At 63.4% G+C, this 21,935-nt stretch overlaps 1 protein-coding gene across 3 annotated transcripts in view; it reads right to left on the minus strand.

Moving 5' to 3' along the window:
- Nucleotides 1-21,935, minus strand: part of AGPAT3 (1-acylglycerol-3-phosphate O-acyltransferase 3) — a 67,975-nt gene that overhangs the window by 27,450 nt on the left and 18,590 nt on the right. Inside the window, exon 1 of one of the 3 annotated variants that reach the window (XM_075999448.1) lies at nucleotides 249-404. The exons of the other annotated variants lie outside the window; for them this stretch is intronic. The gene's annotated coding sequence lies outside the window, so the exon portion shown is untranslated. Of the gene's footprint in view, nucleotides 1-248; nucleotides 405-21,935 lie in introns of those variants that run through there. 3 annotated transcript variants of the gene reach the window in all.

Genomic DNA, 21,935 nt, shown 5'->3' on the forward strand with positions numbered 1-21,935 from the left:
GGGACGCGGTCGGCGCAGGGCGCGAGCGCCAGGGCAGCAGCGCGTCTGTGCGGCGGGGCCCCTTCCCGGGATGCGCCCGCACCCGTGGGCACAGCGCCTCTGGGCCGCGTGGGGACGTGACCCACTTGGGGTGGGGCACGCGCAGGCCGCTCCTGCGCGCTGGCTCCCGGGCAGCCCCACGCGGGGAGGCCGGGTCCAGAGCTGAGGGGAGCCCACGCCAGAGCCCGCCCGCCCGGCCGCACGCTCACCAGTAGAAGTAGTAGGCCAGGGCCACGGCCAGCAGGGCCACGCAGACGCCCGAGAACAGGCAGGCCGAGTAGTTGCTCAGCATGGTGGCGGTCCCGTGGGCTCCTGGAGGCCGGCGAGGAGAGACTGCGGGCAGCGGGCGTCCGCCGCGGCGAGGAAAGTGCAGACTCAGCGGGCGGGATTAGGGCCAGGCCTGAGGCCCCGTCTGGGGGGGCCGTGGCCACCCAAAGCCTCTGCCTGCAGAGGGAGGGAGGCGCCCCCCCGTGCCCCTGCCCGGCCAGCAGCCCCCCCGTGCCACAGGCCGACGCAAGGGGCAGCAGACACGCAACAGGCGCAGGGCGGGAGCCGCGGGCACCCCTCCTGCCCAGCACCGCGGGCCCTGGCCCTGCCGTCGGGGCTCCGCTAATCCAATAAGCAGCTTTGGCCGGAGCCGCCGTAAACAGGTGTAGTCACGGGGCGGCCGGGACGAAGTCAGCAGCCCCGCCCGGCACTGACCTCGGACCCGGGGACCTGAGCACACACACATCCTCCCCGCCCGTCGGGGGCTCGGGCAGGTGTGGGGAGACGCCGTGCTCGGCCTGGGGGCAGGAAGCCCCTGCCAGTGATGGGCACCCCCCCCACATTCGGGGGAGGCTCCAGCCTCAACAGAGAGGAGCCGTGCAGGCCACACCCCACCAACGCCACTCCAAACAGGACCGCCTGCTGGACGGCCGCGCTCTGGCACCGCCGCTGGGGCCCCGTGCTCAAACAACGCTGGGGTCCCGCGCTCAAACAATGCTGGGGCCCCGCGCTCAAACAACGCTGGGGTCCCGAGCTCAAACAACAAACAACGCTGGGGTCCCGTGCTCAAACAACGCTGGGGTCCCGAGCTCAAACAACGCTGGGGTCCCGAGCTCAAACAACGCTGGGGCCCCGCGCTCAAACAATGCTGGGGCCCCGCGCTCAAACAACGCTGGGGTCCCGAGCTCAAACAACAAACAACGCTGGGGTCCCGAGCTCAAACAACGCTGGGGTCCCGAGCTCAAACAACGCTGGGGTCCCGCGCTCAAACAACGCTGGGGTCCCGAGCTCAAACAACGCTGGGGTCCCGCGCTCAAACAACACTGGGGCCCCGCGCTCAAACAACGCTGGGGTCCCGAGCTCAAACAACGCTGGGGTCCCGAGCTCAAACAACGCTGGGGCCCCGCGCTCAAACAACGCTGGGGTCCCGCGCTCAAACAACGCTGGGGCCCCGCGCTCAAACAACGCTGGGGCCCCGCGCTCAAACAACGCTGGGGTCCCGCGCTCAAACAACGCTGGGGCCCCGCGCTCAAACAACGCTGGGGTCCCGAGCTCAAACAACGCTGGGGTCCCGAGCTCAAACAACGCTGGGGCCCCGCGCTCAAACAACGCTGGGGTCCCGCGCTCAAACAACGCTGGGGCCCCGCGCTCAAACAACGCTGGGGCCCCGCGCTCAAACAACGCTGGGGTCCCGCGCTCAAACAACGCTGGGGCCCCGCGCTCAAACAACACTGGGGCCCCGCGCTCAAACAACGCTGGGGTCCCGCGCTCAAACAACGCTGGGGCCCCGCGCTCAAACAACGCTGGGGTCCCGCGCTCAAACAACACTGGGGTCCCGCGCTCAAACAACGCTGGGGCCCCGCGCTCAAACAACGCTGGGGTCCCGCGCTCAAACAACGCTGGGGCCCCGCGCTCAAACAACGCTGGGGTCCCGTGCTCAAACAACACTGGGGTCCCGTGCTCAAACAACGCTGGGGTCCCGCGCTCAAACAACGCTGGGGTCCCGAGCTCAAACAACGCTGGGGTCCCGTGCTCAAACAACGCTGGGGCCCCGCGCTCAAACAACGCTGGGGTCCCGTGCTCAAACAACGCTGGGGTCCCGCGCTCAAACAACGCTGGGGTCCCGCGCTCAAACAACGCTGGGGTCCCGCGCTCAAACAATGTGGGAAGGGCCGCCGCTCACGCTCCAGGAAGCCAAGCTCGCCCCCTCGGTCCCCAGTCTGAAACTTCTGCACGTGAAACGCAGGCGTTGGGAGGAGGAGCAAAGAAAAAAACCGCCAAACCAGGGAGGTGAGACCAAACTCCCCGGGGACAACGGGGTCACCCTGCGAAGCCTCCCCTGCAGAGGCCCCAGCAGACACCGGCGGAAGGAAAGGGGGCCGTCAGTGTGGTGCCTGGCCACGGCCTCTGGCCACGTGCTCTCTCCCAGGCCACGAGGCCCCGGCCGGCAGGGATGGAGAAGTCGTCACCCGCCCCTCCCAGGGCACCGGGCGCGGGAGGCCCGTGCCAGTGGGTGCCGCCCTCGCCCCACCCCAGCCCTGGCGAGGCCCCTGTGTGTTCGTGGCAGCCGGGGAGCATGGGGGGGGCGAGGGGGGAGCCCCTGCTGGTCCCCAGAGCCTTGCCCATGGCCTGAAGACGCTCGGCCTTGTGAGCCTGGGGCAGGGGCGGCGTGTGATGGGCCCCTCGGGCTTCCCTGGGACCAGGCACCCCTCCTGCTCCCCGCGGTCTTCAGGGGACTGCAGCCCTGGCCCACGTCCTGACCCCACGGGACACCACGAGACCCAGAACCGCCCGCCAAGCCGCTCCCAGATGCCTGAGCCTCGGCGAGATGACGGACGTGATGCCTGTTGTTCCAGCTGCTGCACCTGGGCCGCTTGTTGCACGACAACAGACAACTGACGCAGCGCAGACGGGCGGGCCAGCACGGCTGTGCGCCTCACGCCAGGGTGCGGGGCTGTTTCATAGGGCTGGAGCAAAACAGAGCATGCGCAAATTCAAGAGCCCCCACTTCCCCACTTCCTTCTATCCGAGCGAGCAGCGTTAATTAGCCTGGCTCCCAGCGCAGCCCGCAGACCCGAGACACGTTCATTTAGCCCTGATAGAAGCCCTGGAAACAGAAGTGTGTGTGTGAGAGTCGGAGAGAGAGATAGACAGGCCGGGCGTGGTGGCTCACGCCTGTAATCCCAGCACTCTGGGAGGCCAAGGCAGGAGGATCACCTAAGCCCAGGAGCTTGAGACCAGCTTGGGCAACATAGCAAGACCCCGTCTCTATTAAAAATAGAAAAATTAGCCAGGCGTGGTGGCACCTGGAGTCCCAGTCACTCGGGAGGCCGAGGCAGGAGGATGGCTTGAGCCCAGGAGTTGGAGGCTGAAGTGAGCTGTGATGACAGCACTGCACTCCAGCCTGGGAGACAGAGTGAGATGCTGTCTTAAAACAGAAAAAAGAGAAGGGGAGAGAAGAAACCAGCCCACAGCGGGAGCACCGCTCACTCCCCCCGCCCCACCCCCAGCCATGGGGACCGCCATAATGTCTCCGTGCAAACGTGGCTGGCCGCCCAGGCAGCGTCCACGGCACACTTCTTTCCCGCGAACAGGACCCTGCCCGGGCACAGAGCGGCCGTGCCTGCAGGGAAGGCAGGTCCTGCTTTAAGGGGTGGAACAGGGTGTGTCTGCGTGGGCTGCCGGCGACTGCCTTGGGGTGGTTAATAAGACGCCAGGGAGCTTCGTGGGGGCTCCCAGGAAAGTTTCTGCCCCGATGAAAGGCTGCACAAGGACACCCCCTTTTCCTGCCACGGGACTCCTCCACACCGAGCCGTGACGGCTGCCGCAGAGGAGACAGGCCTGCGGGGAGAGCGAGGCAGAAGGGAGCAAGGGGGAGACGCAGGCGCAGGCCGGCCAGGCCTTGCGGAGCTGAGGAGGGGCCCGCACGGAGGAGCTGACCCCGGGGGCCTTCTGGACGCCCACGTCCAGGGAGGTCACAGGGTCAGCCCTTGGGCAAGAGCAGGCCAGGCCCCCGCGGGCTCGCTGGCGGGCACGGCCCAACACCAAAAGCATCGATGTCACTGGGGTCTGGGGAAAGAACCATTCTTCTATTTTATTTTATTTTATTTTATTTTTTATTTATTTTTGAGACAGAGTCTCACTCTGTTGCCCAGGCTAGAGTGAGTGCCGTGGCGTCAGCAACCTCAAACTCCTGGGCTCAAGCAATCCTGCTGCCTCAGCCTCCTGAGTAGCTGGGACTACAGGCATGCGCCACCATGCCCGGCTAATTTTTTCTATATGTATTAGTTGGCCAATTAATTTCTTTCTATTTATAGTAGAGACGGGGTCTCGCTCTTCTTGCTCAGGCTGGTTTCGAACTCCTGACCTCGAGCTATCCGCCAGCCTCGGCCCCCCAGAGTGCTAGGACATTCTTCTATTTTAAAGCAAACGTGGCTATGATTCAGAACAGTGTGTAAAAAGAGAATTCATTGAAAAAAATAAAACTAAGACCTTCCGTTACAGAGAGACGCTCGGGAAACCACAGCAGCATCCCAGGACCACGGCCCCCTCTGCGTTCGTTTTACTTTCTAAGGCAGAGCATAAAAGCACGTTCACGCCACCAGAGTCTAGCCAATTCTAGGGGAAGGAAGCAGCCCACGCAGCTGTGCGCAGCAGGGACGCCCCTTCCGCCGGCGCCGGAGACCTGCCGCCGGCCGACCCGGGGAGCCGCCGCGGGCCCGCGCAGACACCAAGACAGCCCAAGAGTCTGCGTCGAGAACACGAGAAACTTCTTGCTTTTGCCAATGTACCTAAAGGCCAACGTGCCTGCAAGTTTCCAGGTCACGAGAGGACACAAGGGTCCTGGCAGAGCCCACGCGCAGGCGCCTCTGTGTGCAGACATCGCTGACGGCGGCTGGGTTTCCTGGGCGCCTTCCTCTGCCGGGGAGCGGGGGCCGCGGCAGCTCCGGGTGTCCACCTACGTCCAGCTGCCACCCACAGGCCGTTCCCCAGGGGGCGGCGGGGGTCACAGCAGGCGCCAGGACAGGGGAGGCGCCACCCCATCCTGGGATCCTTCCATCCCGGGAACAGAGGGGAAAATGCCGGCCCGACCAAGCAGCCCTGCGCACGCGGCTTCCCCAGCGAGGGGAGGAAGCTCAGCGGGGCTGACGGGGCCGGGGCCAGCCCGGCGTGCCACCCGCTCTCCGGGGCCGAGGGGCTGTGCTGCTGTCCTCTCTGCTTCCGTCTCGGTCCTCGCCCCTTTCGGCTACAGAGCCGGGGTTGCAGCAGGCCGTCTAAGCTCCCTGACCCTCAGCTCCTCTTCTGTGAAGGAGAGGGTTGACCCTACCCGCTGCCCCCAGGGTGCCCAAACCCAAGGGCCTGGGCCCCGCGTGGGAGCATTCCCACGTGTCCTGGGCGGCAGGGCCTGGGTGACAGCCAGGCGGGCTGTCATGAGGCTCCCACCAGACCATCGTCCTGCCGCTGCCTGTCCACGCTGAGCACCTGGTGCGGGGAGGCCGCCCGAGCCTCACCTTGCTGGCTAAGCTCTCCATTCCTTAATCCCAGAGTGGCCGCAGGTGCTGCTGGCCCGAGGACAGGCTCCTGCATGGCTGCCTTGGCAACAAGCCCCGGATCCTGCGGGACTCAGGGAAACGCAGGGCCGAGCTCCTTGCCACGCCCAAATCTCCGTCTCTCTAACAACAGCAAAGAGCAAGGCCCTTCTCTTGGGGAGCTGCTCTGTTTTCTGTGCCTGGTAAGAAGCCACCCAGACACGGAGCAGACCCGGCCCTAGGCCCGTCGGTGTGTCCCGGCCGTGGGTTTGGAGCGCGGGTGCCCTGGGCCCCGCCACAGAGCAGAGGCCACCTGGACAGCTGCCAGCCTCAGCCGCCAAGGCCGGGTCTCCCCACGGGTGTCTGTGAGGACTCTGAGGCCGGGTCGGCCCTGCCCTCCCGCAGAGAAGCCTCCGCCCGCCAGGCCTGCTCCTGGGCCCCGCTGGGCCCACCTGGCTGCAGCTGGCCTGTCGCACGCGCGTGGCCGCACCCCCCGCCCTGCTCTGCTGGGCCCGGCGCTGGGCCTGCTCACCTGGGGTGTCCTGGGCCTGCCCTGAGCCCCTCAAGGCCCAGACCGACCCAGCGGCATGACAGCAGCCCACGCCCCGGCAGCGACGTGCAGCACACACACCTCCACGGGTTCCCCACGTCCCCCCGAGGCGGCCGCGCCCCACTCCTCGGGCTCTCGGTCAGAAGTCCCCGCCACCGCCCCTGCGTCCCTGTCGGGGAAGGCACCTGCGTGTGCTCGCCGCGTGCTGGGCTCCCCTGCCCCACCACCGAGAGCCCCCCCAAGTCCCGCCATCGTCCTCCTCCGAATCCCGCCAGCCACCCCGCCACCGCCCTCCCCGGTGCTGCGCCTCCGCCCCGTCCCCCAGAGACGCCGCGGGCTCCCAGAGGCCCGTTTCCTTTCTCCCGGGCCCGTGTGCTCTCTCCCCCACGCGGCAACAAGCCCGCACGCCCAACGGCGTCCCGGGAGAGGCCCCGCTGCCCGGCACCCCAGGCCAGCCCTGAGCGCGGACGCAGCCCAGCCAAGCGAGGACTGGAGTCCCGCACGGCCCCCGCGGCTGGGGACAGGCACGCTGGGGACAGGCACGCCGCGGTGCCCCACTGCACGCCTGCTCGCCAGGGCGCAACGCCTCTTGACCGGCCACCAGGGAGGAGCGAGGGCCGGCCGGCACACGCGCTCTGAGGCGCCTGCCTCTGTGACCGGCAGCTGGCAATGACGGAAAGGGACGCCCGCGCCAGGCCCTCCCTCCCGGCGGGCAGGCCAATCGGGCCCTCGGGCTGCCTGCGCAGGCCGCCCTGCCCTTCAGGACGCGGACGTGAAACGGGGCCGATCGCTCCTGCCCAGCGTGTCCCTCGCCCCGTGGACACGGCCGTGGTGCCTGGCCGACTGCACCTCAGGCGCCTGCGAGCGGCGCAGCCCCCTGGCGGGCCCAGCCCCGGCCCTCACTCGGCCCCCACCCTCGGGTCTCTGGCGAGCGGCACACAGAGCCCCCCCACGCTGTCCCTCCCGCACCCGCGGCTGCCAGCTGCGACCAGGCGGCACAGAGAGCTCGGTGGCACCCGCGTCACCTGGGGCGTCTGCTGTTTCGAGTCTAACCCCAGCACTCAGCCTGCTCCCAAGCTGTGCCTCAGTTTCCTCAACCATAAAGTGGGAATAACAACATACCGACGCCAGCAGGTTGTGGCGAGGTCCAAAAGGCCACACAGGGCAGAGTAATGCCAGACACGCGAGCCCCCACACACGGTCGGCGGTGACAGTGACATCGGCGCTAGCCCCAAACCCCCCCACCCCCCGTGGAGGGGACAGCCGGGCAGAGGCGCTTAGCCACACACGACACGCGCCACAGCGGACACATGGCATGACGGTGGACCAGAGTGCCTGCGCAGCACAGGGAAGCCCAGAGCACAGACACGCGGGAGAGAGCGTTTGCAGACCACACGCCTGGCGAGGGACACGCCTCCTCGACACACGAGAAACTCAGACTCAACAGCAAGAGAACGCGAAACTCGGCTTAGAAATGGGCGGAGGACCGGAGAGGACGTTCCTTAGGCGAAGACACACAGGTATGCGGAGAACGCCCATCGCCAGCCGTCAGGGAGACGGAAATTAAACCCGCCGTGAAGCACCGCTCACGCCTGTCAGAGGCTCTTGCCAGAAAGGCAGGTGCAGGCGACAAGCGTGGGCTGGGACAGGGGTGGACGGAGCCCCTCCCTGCCGGGACGCAGACTCTCGGGGGCCATCGTGGAAGCTGGCACGGAGGTTCCCCAACATATGAAAACCAGAAACACCCCCTGCCCGGCAGCCCCACCCCCGGGCATGCGTGGAAGGCTCTGGAATCGGCATGCCTCAGAGATGTCTGCTCCCCCGAGTTTGGGGCAGCGCCATTTACGGCAGGCAAGACACGGAACCAGCCAAGTGCCCCACGATGGACACGGAAAGTGCTGTGTGCAGACAACAGAGTGTTACTCAGCCATCAAACAGAAGGGAGCCTGGGGCCGGGCGCGGCGGCTCACGCCTGTGATCCCAGCACTCTGGGAGGCCGAGGCAGGCGGGTCCTTTGAGCTCAGGAGTTCGAGACCAGCCTGAACAAGAGCGAGACCCCATCTCTACCATGAATAGAAAGAAAGTAGCCAAACAACTAAAATTAGAAATAAATTAGCCGGGCATGGTGGCGCATGCCTGCAGTCCCAGCTACTCGGGAGGCTGAGGCAGGAGGATCGCTTGAGCCCAGGAGATTGAGGTTGCTGTGAGCTAGGCTGACGCCACGGCACTCACTCTAGCCCGGGCAACAGAGTGAGACTCTGTCTCAAAAAAAAAAAAGAAAGAAAGAAAGCCTGAACGTGTGACAGCGTGGATGGAACCAGGGAGAGGACACTCAGGGACATAATCCAGTGCAGAGGGACAGGCACCGTGATTTCTCTCACACACAGGATGTACAAGGCCAACCTGACACAGAACAGAGGGTGACGGGTGGTGGCAACGGGCGGTGGCCGAGGCTGGGCTGGGGGGTGGGGGGACGGGGAGAAGACGCTGATCGAAGGGTACACAGTCTCAGACTGGAGGAGTGAGCTTTAGTGACCTGTTGCCCTGCACGGCAACCACAGGTAATGATAATGCATCAGATGTTTTAAAATTGTGGAAAAAGTAGGTTTTTAAGGTTCTTACAATTAAAAAACAAATAAGGTGGTGAAATTATATATTAATTACCTCAATTTAATATTTCTACAATGTATACATAGATCAAAACACTGCATTGTAGCCCATAAATACACACAATTATTTGTCAATTAAGAATAAATAAATAAATACCTGAGATTCTGCTTCAGTTTAAAAGCACCCTGCCTCCACATCCCTCTTTTAAGCTGATTTGAGCAGACTACACAAGAAAATGCCATAGGAGTTGGGTGCAGTGGCTCACGCCTGTAACCCCAGCACTTTAGGAGGCTGAGGCAGGAGGATCACATGAGCCCAGGACTTTGAGACCAGCCTGGGCAACATAGTGAGACCCTGTCTCTACAAAAAGTTAAAAAATTAGCCCAGTGTGGTAGTACATGTGTGTAGTCCTAGCTACTCGGGAGGCTGAGGCAGGAGGATCGCTTGAGCTCAGAAGTTTGAGGCTGCAGTGAGCTGTGATGATGTCACTGCACTCCAGCCCAGGTGACAGAGCGAGACCCTGTCTCAAAAAAAAAAAAAAAAAAACCTGCCACAGGAATGTAGTCTCTCTAGATTATTTCTGTGCACCTGAAAAATTAACGATTTATACAGAAGTAATAAATGAGATGAACAGGGAGTACGCTGATAAAATTCCCTGGAAGTTTCCCCAGAGCAGCAACACAAAACAGGACGGTCCCAGGACCGCGACACTACCTTTCTTTAGGTCCGGCGAATCCCGTGAAATTCCCACACTCCCTCCCTTACGCAGCGAAGTGAGAGAAACTCAAGTGCGATGAACTTTCCCTGTCTCACTGGCGTGGGTGGCTCTGTGGCCGTGGGACACGGGCGCACGTGATGGGGACACCCTGCTGCTGTCGGCCTGCGGGACGTGATGTGGGCAAGCTTGTCGCCGGCCCTGCTGAGCAGCCTGCAGGAGCAGCTCTGCCCGGGGCCTCCTCCCACTTCTAGCAGGGAGGTGCAGGGTGAGGTCGCAAGGGGAGGGAGAGGGCGCACAGGCAGGGTGAGGGCGCACAGGCAGGGTGAGGGCGCACAGGCAGGGTGAGGGCGCACAGGCAGGGTGAGGGCGCACAGGCAGGGTGAGGGTGCACGGGCAGGGTGAGGGTGCACAGGCAGGGTGAGGGTGCACAGGGAAGGTGAGGGTGCACAGGCAGGGTGAGGGCATGCTGGGAGGGTGAGGTCGCAAGGGGAGGGAGAGGGCGCACAGGCAGGGTGAGGGCGCACAGGCAGGGTGAGGGCGCACAGGCAGGGTGAGGGTGCACGGGCAGGGTGAGGGTGCACAGGCAGGGTGAGGGTGCACAGGGAAGGTGAGGGTGCACAGGCAGGGTGAGGGCATGCTGGGAGGGTGAGGTCGCAAGGGGAGGGAGAGGGCGTACAGGCAGGGTGAGGGCGCACAGGCAGGGTGAGGGTGCACAGGGAAGGTGAGGGTGCACGGGCAGGGTGAGGGTGCACAGGTAGGGTGAGGGCATGCTGGGAGGGTGAGGTCGCAAGGGGAGGGAGAGGGTGCTGGGGAGGGAGAGGGCAGGGCTCATAGGCCCCCTCACCTGTCAGCAGGCCCTGCACCCTGGCCAGGCGCCACACGCTCCCCTGCCCCGCCCCCCAGAAACAAGCACCCAGCATTCCCGCCACACTCTTGCCCCAGGCCAGCACGCTGGGGCACCCCAACCAGGGCGCTGTGGCCCCTGAGCTGCTGGGCAGGAGGTCAGAGGGCTCGCGGGCACGGCCGAGGTCACCCTGGTGACGGGTGCCTCACACAGATGACTCACGGGTGACCCCACGGCCCTGCCCTGGGGGTGCCACTGCCGGCCCAAAGCGCCTGGCCAGGACCAGAGTAACCGCAGACGCAGGCCTGGACCCAGGTGGAGCCTCGCTGGCTCTGGGCGCCCCACCCCCGCGCAGGGCGGCTCTGCCCCAGGCCCCCACCTGTGATCTGCTCACGTCCGGCCGGGAGTGACCTGGAGCAGTGTCTGACCACGCTCTGCCTCTGCCTCTCACGACGGGGCCGCAGTTAATGGCCGTTCCCACACCGTCCTCACAGGCACCGTGCCAGCCCGTGACGCCCCGAACCCCAAGACAGCAGGTCCCCACGAGACCCCAGAACTGCAGGACGAAAGGAGCAACTCAAGCCCCTTCTCTGCACCACCGGGAAGACACCTTGGTCCCAGGCAGCCCAACCTCCCGCCATGGGAGCCGCCTCCCCAGCCTGTTTGTCCAGATTCAGGGCGGGCCAGCTAACAGGAGCCGGGGGCAGGACTCAGGTGCTCACGTGGGCCCATGCCCGGCTCTGTCCTTGGTGGGGACCCGTGTCCTCCCCCTGCTCCCTCCAGGACAGCTTTGCCCTCCCGACAGGAGACAGCGCGAGAAAGCGCGTTTCTGTTCCACTCGGCCCAAGTCGCCCCTCCGCGTCTTTAGGCGAACGAGTGAGTGCACAAACAGAAACAGAAGCCCCGCCCGTGAGGAGGCTCCTGGCTTTGACTCACACTGAGGCTCCCTCGTGATCCCGGGGACTGGCTGATCCAGCGTCCTAATGCACATTGGGACACACCGGGACACAGGTGGCCGCAGGTTACCACGCAAAACAAACAGAGAGCAAACAGCCCAGGGCTGAGCAGGCCGAGTCCCCAGTGCTCTGAAGCGCGTTCAGAGACCTTGCGCACCAGCGGCCGGTGGTGGGGCAGGCGGCTGCCCTGCGGCGCGGGTCACGGGCGGGCGGGCTGATGCGTGCGGAGCACCTGGCGACGGCAGGTGTCCGGCCGCCCGCGAAGGGCAGGCTCCGTCCTGGGACGCAGGGTCGAGGCTGCCAGGCCCCTGCGGACGTGGGACCCGGCGGCCTGGCCTTCTGGCACCTCAAGCGGGGGTGACAAGGACACGCTCGTTCTCCCAAGGTGCTGCCCTCCGGACCGGCCAACCGCTTCCTCAATCCGCCGCCCTCCGCGGACAGTCGCGGGCACGTGGCAGCCACTGCGAGGACCACGTGAGCGCAGCCTCCCGGAGCCCGAGGGAACCGCCTCGCGGCCGGCGGCAGGGCCAGTGCAGCGGGGACACTCGCACACCGTGCGGGAACGGCTCTCGGTTCCCGGGGAGACGAAGCCACACGGCAGGTGCCTGTGCGCTGCGCGGCCGGCAGACAGGGGCGCACGCCCTTCTCCGTGAGCCCCGCAGCGGTCCCCGTAACCGCACCGCCGGCTTGACACGCGTCCCAGGAAAAGCACTCCCACGGGGAAAGCAATTCTCAAACTTTCAGACATGAAATCTGTTTGGACAATCACCATGATTCTTAAAATCCGTATGAATCACCTTGCTTTGTTAAGTGTTTCAACTAAAAATCACTATTAAAATTTATATCAGGCCGGGCACGGTGGCTCACACCTGTGACCCTAGCACTCTGGGAGGCCGAGGCGGGAGGATTGCTCAAGGTCAGGAGTTTGAAACCAGCCTGAGCAAGAGCGAGACCCCGTCTCTACCAAAAACAGAAAAAATTAGCCGGGCGTGGTGGCACATGCCTGTAGTCCCAGCTACTTGGGAGGCTGAGGCAGGAGGATCGCTTGAGCCCAGGAGTCTGAGGTTGCTGTGAGCTAGGCTGACGCCACGGCACTCTAGCCCGGGCAGCAGAGTGAGACTGTCTCAAAAAAAAAAAAATTTATATCAAACCCAAGACCAGGCAATTAGCCACGGGCAACGCTGGAGCCCGCGGGGCCAGAGGAGGTGGAGGTTTCCGTTCCGGCAGGCGGGGCCCAGCTGCCCCAAAAGCTGTCTATGCGACTTCAAAATCTCTGAGGAGAGCCGCCCTCGTTCAATAAAGCGGCCAGCTGTGAAACGCTACAAGCCGTTGGCGCAGAGACCCTGCCACGGTGTTGACGGTGGTCAAAAGGCGGAACCGCAGGCACGTGCCGCGAGAGGCAGCCGCGCCCCCAGCTGCTGCAGAGTGCGAGGGCGGGGGCAGAGCTCTCCCGCGCTGACTTCCAGAACCGGGTCTGAGCAGGCCGGCCGGGAACAAACGCGGCGTCGCCCGCCCTGCGGCGTGGAGACCGGGCCCCGGTCTCAGCTCAGACAGGCCGGGCCAGGTGAGGACGCTTCCGCCGCCGGACTCTGCGGGGTGGTGTTTTGTGAAGGCTGTGTGGACTGATGAGATTCTGTGAGTGAACAGAGCCCAGTACGCTGCGCCGTAAGAACCCCAAACCGGGCAGAGGTGCACGGTCGAGGGGCCCCCAGCCTCACCCCCGTGGCGGGATCGGCCGCCAGGAGCCTGGGCGACTCCTCCGAATGTCCGTGCTGTTCAACGCGACCGCCACACACTGCGGCGCTGCGGGCTCTGCGCCCCGATCCGCTCTCGGCTCGGCGACAGGCCAGCCCGCCCGGTCCCCGCACTCCCACGGGAAGGAGCAGAGCGGAGACAAGACCACGGAGCCACCCCGGGCGCAGAGCCTCCCACCCCGGGCAGTGACACCCCGGGAGAGGTGACACCTGCCACCTGCAGGAGGGGATTACAGTCCCCACTGCACCGGGCTAGAAGGATTAGACGAGTAAACCGCGCAAAGCACTCAGACGGGGACCGGCCGGGCCGGTGCTGTTACTGAGGTCGCCGGCGTTTCTCTCATTCTTGTAAAACCAGCCGCAGATGGTTGGCTGTGCGCTGTGTTAGACTCACACAGCCAGGCTCTGCGGGGACGCCTGGCCCCCGCTCTGCTCTGCAGACGACGCTACAACGCGCTTCCTCACGCCCGTGTCCTCACGCCCGGGTCCTCACGCCTTCTGAGTGCTCCTGTGCGGCAGGGCTCCACAAAAAGCGGCTGGACGGAAGCCTCTGTTTCCAGAAGCGCCGTCCCCTGGTCCCCACGTGGTCGCACGGGCTCTCCCTCCCAGGGATGGCCGGCGTCACTCCCGCACGTCCCTTCCCGTGCACTCCGCAGCTCCGGGGGTGGCCGGCCACGGGGCAGGAACACACCGGCGCAGGCGGCCGCGGTTCCATGCTGGGAAGCGTCGTTGGGAAAGTCTAATGTATTGAATTTTGTACTATTATTATTATTTAGAGACAGGACCTCGCTCTGCCATCCAGGCTGGAGTGCAGAGGTGTGATCGTAGCTCACCGCAGCCTCGAACTGCTGGGCTCAAGCCAGGCCCCTGCCTCGGTCTCCCAAAAGTGCAAGGGCTCCTCGCCGCGTCAGCCATGGCGGGATGCGGGAGGCCGAGAGAGCCCCTGCACGGAGGGGCGGGTGGAACCCACATCACCTGCGGAATCCACCGCCCAGGGCAGGGCCCTCGCCCCGACACGGGGGGGAGGGGTGTTAAGTTTCCAGCACATGACTTTGGGGGTGCACTCAATCCACGGCACCCAGGGAGGCCCCCGCTGCCGTTCACTGTGACCCTGCACCCCTCGTGTCACAGCTGAAGGAGAAAGGTCGGCCCAGAGCTGGCTGCTGGCAGAGCTGGGGGCAAAGTCCAGACCGGAGTCCAGGCTGTCCACTCTTTCCAGAAAACGCCCCAATCCCCCAGCAGGGCCCCAGGATATCGAATGGAAAGGTGGGAGGAGACGCCATGCAAAGACTGGCTGGGATTGGGATCCCGCTGCGGACATCAGACGAGGGGATGTGGGGGGAGACTCCCCTTGCCCCGGCCAGAGAAAGGGGGGTGCCCTCGAGGACTGTTCCTGCAGAAGCAGCCAGAGCCTGCTCAAGGCGCCAGTTCCCAGCCACAGGGGACCCCACCACCCCATGCTCGGCCTCTGGCAGGGCCATGCGCCCCCCCCCGCCACTGCCCACGCCACGGCCTTGCCTGCAGCTGTCCCGGCCTGGCCCTGGGATCGCCACGGTGCAGGGGCAGCCCGGCCTTGTCCTCACACTGCGTGCTTCATTTGACCAAAAAAATGTCCCCTGCAGATCCCCAAGGCCAGCTATGACCCCAAGAGGTGGGCCACAAACACAGGGACCGCAGAGTCCCGTGCCAGTGACCTCGGCAGGCCCGGGCCTCACCCCCACGCCCGACTGCGGGGTCTCCCATGGCTGAGCGCCCACCGGGCACCAGCCTGCAGGGAGGCGCCCTCCTGGGCTTTCTGTGCAGAGAGCGCCGTGGAATCAGCTCGTCTCCACCTCCCTGGGTGCCAGGCAACCAGCCAGGAGCCTCTCGAGGGGCCCTTCGGCCACCGGCACGCGACAAGACGTCTTCACTCCCCCACGCCGGCCCAGCGCAGCCAGCCTCGGGGAGCCCACTGCTCCTCTCCTCCAGACCGGGTGGGGTCCCAGCCTCTCACGCCCACTCAGGGTCCCGTTGGCCACGGGCACCCTCGGCCCTCCCTCTGGTGTCCGCTAGCCAGAGAGCTGGGCCGTGGCACCCGTCGGGCCCACGGGCATCTTCCGACCACACGTCCGGCAGGGCAGACTCGGGTCCTTCTGTCCTGCTGGGTGCCGTGGCTCCCCCCACCTCCACGCGGCCCTTGGCAGGCAGGTGTGGGGGGCTGGTCCCCAAGCCGGCACCCTCTTTCCTGGGACCCTCCGGCCGGCAGAGTGCCCAGCTCTGACCCCCCTGCACGCTGGGGGGCCTCCCCTGCAGGGCAGGCTGCGGGCGCCCCCGAGGCCGAGCCTGGGGCTCTGAGTCGGGAAGGCCGGGCACTCAGCCGGGCACTCAGGGCGCACCCTCGGTCATGGCGGTGGCGGAGCTGGACCCCACCCGCCGGACGTGCTCACCTCCCCTCGGGCCGGGCCACACGGGGGACGGGGCCTCATCGGTTCCTCGACTCGTGGCCTCTCCTGCTTCACAGTACTGTGCTCATCCAGCAGACGCCACGCCGGCCCCAGCTCCCCGAATCCCGAACATGCTGGCCCCAGCTCCCCGCATCCTAAACACGCCGGCCCCAGCTCCCCTCATCCCAAACACGCCACATCCCAGCTCCCCGAATCCCGAACATGCCACATCCCAGCTCTCCACATCCCGAACACGCCGGCCCCAGCTCCCCACATCCCGAACACGCCACATCCCAGCTCCCCGAATCCCGAACATGCCACATCCCAGCTCCCCGAATCCCAAACACGCCACATCCCAGCTCCCCGAATCCCGAACATGCCACATCCCAGCTCTCCACATCCCGAACACGCCGGCCCCAGCTCTCCGCATCCCGAATAAACACGCCGGCCCCAGCTCCCCTCATCCCGAACACGCCGGCCCCAGCTCCCCACATCCCGAACACGCCACATCCCAGCTCCCCGAATCCCGAACATGCCACATCCCAGCTCCCCGAATCCCAAACACGCCACATCCCAGCTCCCCGAATCCCGAACATGCCACATCCCAGCTCTCCACATCCCGAACACGCCGGCCCCAGCTCTCCGCATCCCGAATAAACACGCCGGCCCCAGCTCCCCGCGTCCCGAATAAACACGCCGGCCCCAGCTCCCCTCCAGACCGCCACACAAGACGCATTTCGTGGGGAGAAGCCCCGCGTGGCTGCAGGCCTGCTCCGTGCTACTTGGGGCCGGCCCCTCCGTGGGACCCTCGGCTTGGTCAGGAGCCCCGAGGGCCCCGCCTCCCCGCGTGGCGCCGGCCACAGCGTCCTGCACACGGGCAGTCTGGGGCCGGCAGTCCAGGGGAGCCTGAGAGCGCCGGCACTCCCGCTCGGGCCAGGCAGGGCTGCTGCGGCTCGGGCAGGCCAGCAGACGGCGGCGAGGGCCACGTCCTCTGTGCACCCGCCCTCCCCTGCTGTCCCCCGCCGCGTGTCCCCACCAGTGGCCGAGCACGCAGCCCGGCAGCCCACCCTTGCCCCCACTCTGGCCCTGCTGGGGCCCAGGGCTCCCTTGAGGGGCGGGCACCTGTCCCGTCTTCCCTCCTCGCCACGGCGCCAGCCCACCCGCCACGGCCCGGAGCTTGCTGGTGGGGCAGCCACGCCCTGATGTGCCCCCCATCCAGAACACTCCTGGCCACACCGCCCGCCCGGCGCTCACCCCAGGGAGTTCTCAGGGTCCGCGGGGTCTGTGCGGCACTGCCACTCGCTCAGCGCACAGCGGCGGGCACACGCAGAGGAGCAGCAGACGTGGCTCTCGCGACCGCCAGGCCGAACCCTCTGGAGACGCGACACACGGGAGACGCTGGCGTCCGGCCACGCGAGGGAGACTCACCGCCGGGCCGCGGAGAGTCAGGCCCCAGCGGACTCTGCGGTCGGAGGCCCGGGCTCCGTGAGTTCCTGCTGCTCTTTAAAGAGACCAGAGTTGTTGGCTAGGTGCAGTGGCTCACGCCTGTAATCCCAGCACTCTGAGAGCTGAGGCGGGCGAATCGCTCAAGGTCAGGAGTTCGAAACCAGCCTGAGCGAGAGCGAGACCCTGTCTCTACTATAAATACAAAGAAATTAATTGGACAATTAATATATATAGAAAAAATTAGCCGGGCATGGTGGCGCATGCCTGTAGTCCCAGCTACTCGGGAGGCTGAGGCAGGAGGATCACTTGAGCCCAGGAGTTTGAGGTTGCTGTGAGCTAGGCTGACGCCACGGCACTCACTCTAGCCCAGGCAACAGAGTGAGACTCTGTCTCAAAAAAAAAAAGGAGCGGGAGTTGACGGCCGCACATGCCACACGACAGAGCTGGGCGCACGGCGGAGAGGGGGCGGGCAACAGGCACCCGGTGCTCCAGGCCGCTCACCTGTGCCCCGGTTGAGCCTCCCAAGGCCCTGGGACCGGGCGTGGCGTGGGAGCCCAGGGCCTTGGCTGGGCACGGGGCACGGATGACGCCGCAGCGGGCCCTGCCCCACAGACTCAGCGCACGCCCCTTGCAGACCGTCTCCCGTCTGGCATGGAGGCCTGCGCAGCCCAAGCATGAGCGGTGAGCCCATCGCCCTCGCCAGGACGCGCCCCAGGAGGGAATGCTCCGGCTGCACGGCCTGTGGAGGGCGGCCCAACCGGCCTCGCCGGACCCGGACTCTGCGTCTCAGGCCGAGGTCTAAGGGGACGCTCCGGGAAGGGCAGACAGCAAGCCACGCGCGACAGCCACCCACACTAAGGACTCGCTCGAGCGGCCACGTCACAAAGGAGTGCAGCGGCGAGACTGACGGCACCGACTCATTCCCTCTGTATTTATTTATTTCAGCAGAGACAGGCCTCCCTGCGGCCAGGCTGCTCTGGCACTCCCGGCCTCCCGCCATCCTCCCGCCGTGGCCTCCCAGAGTTCCACGGTCACAGGCGCGAGCCACCGAGTGCGGCCAAATTACCTGCAAACAATGTGTTTTATCCAACCCAATACACCCCAATATCACCTGCTTTTTCTTCCCAGTCTCTGAAACCCAAAGTGCATTTTAACTCTTGGAGCCTCACACCCGGCCTTCCACGCCGGGCCCAACTCTGTTCCCGCTGCTCGTGTGACACTCGGGAAAGACAGAGCTGTGACGGCCCACGGAGGAGATGGCACCAACCCGGGGAAGCCGCGTGGTCACGACCCCTCGGCAGATCCCGAGATAGGGCTGTCAGCTGACGGCGAGGGACCCACACGGCGCAAACCCGCCGCCCTTCCCCCTACAGCGCTCGCTCAGCAGGGACAGGCGCAGCCGTGGGGGCCCTGGCTAAGGAGCACACACACGCTCTCCCCGTGGGGACTGGGCGGGGTGGGCGGGGTCCTGGCCACAGGGCAGGCCAAGCCCAGGGCCGCTCTCCTTCCCCACACTTAGGGACAGCCCAGCCCGGGAGCGCGGAGGGCGTGGACTCCCGCTTTCTCCCCGCTGACTTCCAGCCCAGGACCACTCAGGGTGCCCCAAAGTCAACCCGGGAAGCCAGAAAGTTCTGTCTGGGGCAGTCCGCCCAGGCCAGCCCGCCCTTACCCGCCGGCTCCGCCAGACCGAAGGGCAGGGCCTGGGCGAAGCTTGTGGGGAAGCTTGTGGGGCAGCAGAGGCGGCGGGTGGGAGCAGTGGGGCCGGCTTTTATCTCGCCTCGCCCCGCCTGGGAGGGCTGGAAGGGAGGGACCCGGACTCCACCTGCCCAGGAGGGGCGGTGCTGATGGCCTGCCCCACCCACCGCGTAAAGTCCCTGCACCCCAGGAAGGAAGACTGGGGCTGGGGACCCGCTGCCCGCACCCTGTGGCCCGGGCACTGGGACGGGCACCACGGGAGAACGGAGTCGGGCTGCAGACGGTGCCGTGGCCTTCCTCCCCGTCTGGTTCTCACAGGGAGGCTGCAGACCCAAGCCAGAAGCACAGTCGCAGTGGGAGAACGGCCCAAGTTGTGCTGTGGTGAAGGGGGAGGGGAGCCCAGAGAAACAGAAAAAAGTACCTCTTTCTCCCCAGTTCGGGTAAAAGGTCAAAGACACACAGGTTTCTGAAATGCTGTCAAGCGGCAGGAAGGTGCTGACTGCCTGGTTTCGGGGCAGCAGGGCAGCGCTGGGCTGAGCCAAGGTGACAGCCCAGCCCCCAGGCAGCTGGGCGGGAATGCAGATGAAATGGCGAGGGCGTGGCAGTCACCTGGAGACCAGCAAGCCCTGGCTGGGTCTCTGGGGCACCCACCCTGACCGACTACTGACAAAGGGCAGAACCTGCTTCCAACAGGTGCAACCTCCAGAACCGTGCCTGAGAAATACGCACCTTTCCGTGTTAGCTCCCTGGCTCCTGACACAGAGCTCCCGCATCCCTTGTGATTTCCTGGGTGATAAGGAATGTGTTCTTATTTTTTTCCCTGCCAGCTTAAATGTAGTTTATTATCGTACTTTTATATTTATTTTTTTCCTTTCAGCATATTATGGGGTACAAATGTTTAGTTGCATATACTGCCTTTGCCCCACTCGAGCCAGAGCTTCAAGCGCGTCCCTCCCCCAGACGGGGCGCACCGCACCCACTAGGTGTGAACATGCCCACCCCCAACTCCCCCGGAGCATCTTTTGGTTCTCGTACAAAGTTCCTAAAACCTTACGTTTCCAGAGTAATGGGAGAATCTACTGTTACTGGTAACAGGGCCTTCCAATCACACCTGGGTCTATGCTAATGAGCGAGGGCCTCAGGGTGGGCCGGTCACCGGAAAGACCAGGGATCAGAGGTGAGAACTTCCCACCAGCCCCTGGGGAAGGCTCCGGGCACACCTACATGCGTTGTTCATCTTTACAAATTAAAAGCAACATCAAACACCAGCTGCCCAGCACTGACGTGAAACCTTTGCCATAACTGCATCGGAGCTTTGCTTTTTTTAAAAAAAGAAGCCTGGCTGGGCGCGGTGGCTCACGCCTGTAATCCTAGCACTCTGGGAGGTCAAGGCAGCCAGATTGCTCAAAGTCAGGAGTTCGAAACCAGCCTGAGCAAGAGCGAGACCCCGTCTCTACTAATATATATATATATATATTTATATATATATATATACACATATATACATATATAAAATAAAATAAAAAATCAGCCGGGCATGGTGGTGCATGCCTGTAGTCCCAGCTACTTGGGAGGCTGAGGCAGGAGGATCACTTGAGCCCAGGAGTTTGAGGTTGCCGTGAGCTAGGCTGACGCCACGGCACTCTAGCCCGGGCAACAGAGCGAGATTCTGTCTCAAAAAAAAAAAAAAAAAAAAGAGGCCCTGTATGTGTATGCATGGATGAGTTGTGTAGTTGTGTAGTGTGTGCACGGGAGTGTTCCTATAGTATAGTGCCGTATGTGTGTGTGCATGCACGTGTGTATGAGTGTGTGTATGGGTAGGCGTGTGTGGTGTGTGCACGTATTTTGTGTGTGTGGTGTTGTATGGGTAGTGTGTGCTGTGTATGCCTATGTGTGGATTGTGTGTGTATTTTGTGTGAGTGTGTATTGTGTGTGTGTATTGTGTGTGGTGTTGTATGGGTGGTGTGTGCTGTGTATGCCTGTGTGTGGACTGTGTGTGAGGGTGTATTGTGTGTGTATTGTGTGTGGTTTTGTATGGGTGGTGTGTGCTGTGCATGCCTGTGTGTGGACTGTGTGTGAGTGTGTATTGTGTGTGGTTTTGTATGGGTGGTGTGTGCTGTGTATGCCCGTGTGGATTGTGTGAGTGTGTATTGTGAGTGTGTATTGTGTGTGAGTGTGTATTGTGTGTGGTTTTGTATGGGTGGTGTGTGCTGTGCATGCCTGTGTGTGGACTGTGTGTGAGTGTGTATTGTGTGTGGTTTTGTATGGGTGGTGTGTGCTGTGTATGCCCGTGTGGATTGTGTGAGTGTGTATTGTGAGTGTGTATTGTGTGTGAGTGTGTATTGTGTGTGGTTTTGTATGGGTGGTGTGTGCTGTGCATGCCTGTGTGTGGACTGTGTGTGAGTGTGTATTGTGTGTGGTTTTGTATGGGTGGTGTGTGCTGTGTATGCCCGTGTGGATTGTGTGAGTGTGTATTGTGAGTGTGTATTGTGTGTGAGTGTGTATTGTGTGTGGTTTTGTATGGGTGGTGTGTGCTGTGCATGCCTGTGTGTGGACTGTGTGTGAGTGTGTATTGTGTGTGGTTTTGTATGGGTGGTGTGTGCTGTGTATGCCCGTGTGGATTGTGTGAGTGTGTATTGTGAGTGTGTATTGTGTGTGAGTGTGTATTGTGTGTGGTTTTGTATGGGTGGTGTGTGCTGTGCATGCCTGTGTGTGGACTGTGTGTGAGTGTGTATTGTGTGAGGTTTTGTATGGGTGGTGTGTGCTGTGTATGCCCGTGTGGATTGTGTGAGTGTGTATTGTGAGTGTGTATTGTGTGTGTGTGGACTGTGTGTGAGTGTGTATTGTGTGTGGTTTTGTATGGGTGGTGTGTGCTGTGTGTGCCCATGTGGATTGTGTGTGAGTGTGTATTGTGAGTGTGTATTGTGAGTGTGTATTGTGAGTGTGTATTGTGTGTGTATTGTGTGTGTGTGTGGATTGTGAGTGTGTATTGTGAGTGTGTATTGTGAGTGTGTATTGTGTGTGTGTGTGTGTGGACTGTGTGTGAGTGTGTATTGTGAGTGTGTATTGTGTGTGTGTGTGTGTGGACTGTGTGTGAGTGTGTATTGTGTGTGTGTATTGTGTGTGTGTGTGTGGATTGTGTGTGTATTGTGTGTGGTTTTGTATGGGTGGTGTGTGCTGTGTATGCCCGTGTGGACTGTGTGTGAGTGTGGATTGTGTGTGTTGTGAGTGTGTATTGTGAGTGTGTGTTGTGTGTGTGTGTGGACTGTGTGTGAGTGTGTATTGTGAGTGTGTATTGTGTGTGTGTGTGGACTGTGTGTGAGTGTGTATTGCGAGTGTGTGTTGTGTGTGTGTGGACTGTGTGTGAGTGTGTATTGTGAGTGT

The sequence above is a fragment of the Microcebus murinus genome, chromosome 1, assembly GCF_040939455.1.
Source record: "Microcebus murinus isolate Inina chromosome 1, M.murinus_Inina_mat1.0, whole genome shotgun sequence".
In the NCBI taxonomy this organism is placed as follows: Eukaryota; Metazoa; Chordata; class Mammalia; order Primates; family Cheirogaleidae; genus Microcebus; species Microcebus murinus.